Genomic DNA, 3091 nt, shown 5'->3' on the forward strand with positions numbered 1-3091 from the left:
GGGAGCTGTGTGGCAATTCTCTTTACTGCATCTGTAACGCCTGTTGGGACATAGGGTGACATTCTCATTGGACATGCATGTGCCCCCTGTAGCTCGGGGGTACGAGTTTAATTTCATGACAGTTGCCAGGCAAGAGACATATGCCTGGAACTTAGATATGCTGAGTCACAATGTAGTCACCATCCTCTCATGGATCTGGGAATGCAGAAGTGCTGCTGGTTCCCTATTCTACACGTAGCATTTGGGACTCACAGGGACATATTGCTCTTTAAGGTTTCTCTGAAAATGCAAACCATTTAGGACAAACGATTCAGGATTTCAGAAGTATGGTAAAATCCACAGCACAAATCCTGCTTTCATTCTGCCAGCCAATGTTTTTTCTCAATAAAGAAGAAAAGCCCAAGCAATAGGAGAAGGTGTGAACATTGGAAATACTTGTGAAGTGTGGGATTGTTGATGCAGATTATAGAGTTGCAGTTGTTCTCATTCTAACTTGAAAAGGCTTCAAAGTCATTATGAGCAGAGGCTGCCACATGTCCCTCTCTTGCAGCAAGTCTCAGAGGAGAGCAACCGCAATCCGAGTTAGGGTCCCAGTGCGCACTGATGCTCCAGAGCTACCTCTGCCTTCCTCAGCTTGAGCTGGTGACAGCTCTTCTGCTGGAAGATCATGGTTGATAGGTCCTGCATAAACTTGGGATAATGACTAGCTCTTGCATAATCATGAATTGGAGAAAACATCTTGTGATGTGTTACTTCTAAAGAACTTAAAGTAGAATGAAAATTCATAGGCAATTTACTGATTCCTTAAGCAAGGTTTTAAGTGAGAAGACAGCTGTGGAGCGCAAAGCCAACAGACACACTCTCACTCCTTCAAGGGTGCGTGGTTCAAATGATTTTTCTCCCTGCCACTAGGAAAAATGGAATTCTCACTTCTTCTCTAGCTGTTTGCTAGATATAAGAACATAGCAGCTGTGAATCTGTCTAGCTGGCTTCATCACAGTTCTTGCTCCCTAGTTTACTTTTAGGCTGTGATTTTTAATATTGACTATCATCTCTTCACCCTGGGAAATCTTATTGAATTTAGAATATATAAAAGCTTCTGAAACTATCTGAGCATATCTTCTAGTGAACTAAATGTTGCATGTTCAAATCACTTAAGATTTTTGATGCAGGTAGATTTTTAAGGTTTTTTCTTCATTTAACTAAAGGGAATTGTCAGCAAAATTTGAAATTACCTTTGTAATTTGAGTATTTCTTTGCATATAAATAGCTAACATTCCTTTTTCACTAATGGCTCTAAAACAGACTCAAACCTTTTGACAAAGCTCAAATGGACAAATATATGGAAAGCATTGCCTTTAAGTAAGGTGGACATGTTGGCAGTTGGTGATTCTACTGACTTGTGGCTTGTTGGACAGCATCCAACATCCAACAAACTACAAATGTGAACAGGTAATAAAGAGCTTCTGGACGCCATGGTAGGTTTTTTTTGTTTAATCTATGTATTCCTGGGACACTTGTGTGCAACAGTGAGAGGGCCAAAAAATCTAAGGTTTTGATGGACTTGTCACTATCAAAGATTATATATGTACAAATTAACTCATTGTCTTGTCTGACCCCATCTATTATGCTCAAAAAGATTAAAAGAAGTCATATTAAAATCCTTTAACAGTTACTCCTGTAAAATGTGTATTTTCTTTTCAAAATCTATATTCTTTGGGGAAAATGTTAAAGTAGTTGTTAAAAAAGATTCTGTAATAAAATTCTTCATGTAGAAACATTGCATTGCAGCATTCTCTGAGCAGAAAACTGAAACAACTCTTAACTTTAATTTTTTTTCAATCAAAAGAAGACAGGGGCAGAAAATATTCCAGGCCAGACACACTGTGCCTCTAATTTGATCCAAAAATTTGAAATCAATGAAATTTACTCTGAAATGACATTGCTTACTACCTTAGTCTAGCTCCAAGTTCCAAGTGGGATACAGTTTGCTTTCAGAGAAAATCTGTTAAATTCAGCCTTTTCCCTGTCTGTTATGACACGTAAAATTTACAGATCCTTGGATTATGAAATTGTTGCTATGAAGTGATTACATCATAGACTACGTCCATGAGCATACTTACTAAATCCTAATGGACAGCTACTTAGAGAGGACCTCTTTAAGAAAACATGTTAGCCGAAGCTTAGTTTGGTCTAGCTTCTCTATAATTCAATTTGAGAAATTAAACATTCTTGAAACCTAATTGAAACCAAGGTGTTGATCTTCCTTTTAAACTAAAAAGACGAGGCTAATTCAAGGGCATTTACAAAATGCACGGAACTTTAAGCAAGAAAAATAGGGAAGTTGAAAGCAAAAAGGAAGGAATCTATCATCAAAACATCAAAAAGGTGACAGGAATTATAAGATTTAACAAAGATAAAGTCCTGTATCTGGGATGGAGTAATCCGAAGCAGCAGTACAAACTGGGATCTGTCTGGGTCTGCTGAAAAGGACCCGAGGGTCCTGGTGGGCCGGAAGCTCCCCTGGAACCAGCATTATGCCCTGGCAGCACCAAAGGTAAATGGTGCCATTGGTGAAGACAAAAGTATAGTACAGCCAGCAGATCAAAGGTGTAATTATGCCACTTGACTTGGCAGTTGCTAAGCCTCATCTGGAATACGGTGTCCAGTTTTGGTCAACTCAGTTCAACAGAGACATTAAAAAGATGGAGAGGTCCAGTGAGGGTGCCACCATGATGATCAGAGGGTTGGAGGAATTTGGTTTGTTCAGCCCAGAGAAAAGATGACTCAGAGAGATCCAATCACCGTCTTACAATACCTAGAGGTAGTTATAGAGAAGAAGAGGGATGCACTGTCACGGGACAATAGACAACAGGCCCAAGTTGTTGCAGGTGAAATTCCATCTGACTACAAGAAAAGTGCTCTGGAGTGCAATTAAACACTGAAAGAGATTGCCAAGTGGTGGTACCTCCCTCATTGGAAATATTTGACTCACCTTGACAGGGCACTGGATAACCTGAACTCAGACCTGCTTTCAACCGGAAAGCTGGACTAGATAAGCTCCAGACACCCCTGCCAACCTAGACGGTCC

Source organism: Haliaeetus albicilla, chromosome 2 (assembly GCF_947461875.1).
Source record: "Haliaeetus albicilla chromosome 2, bHalAlb1.1, whole genome shotgun sequence".
Classification (NCBI taxonomy): Eukaryota; Metazoa; Chordata; class Aves; order Accipitriformes; family Accipitridae; genus Haliaeetus; species Haliaeetus albicilla.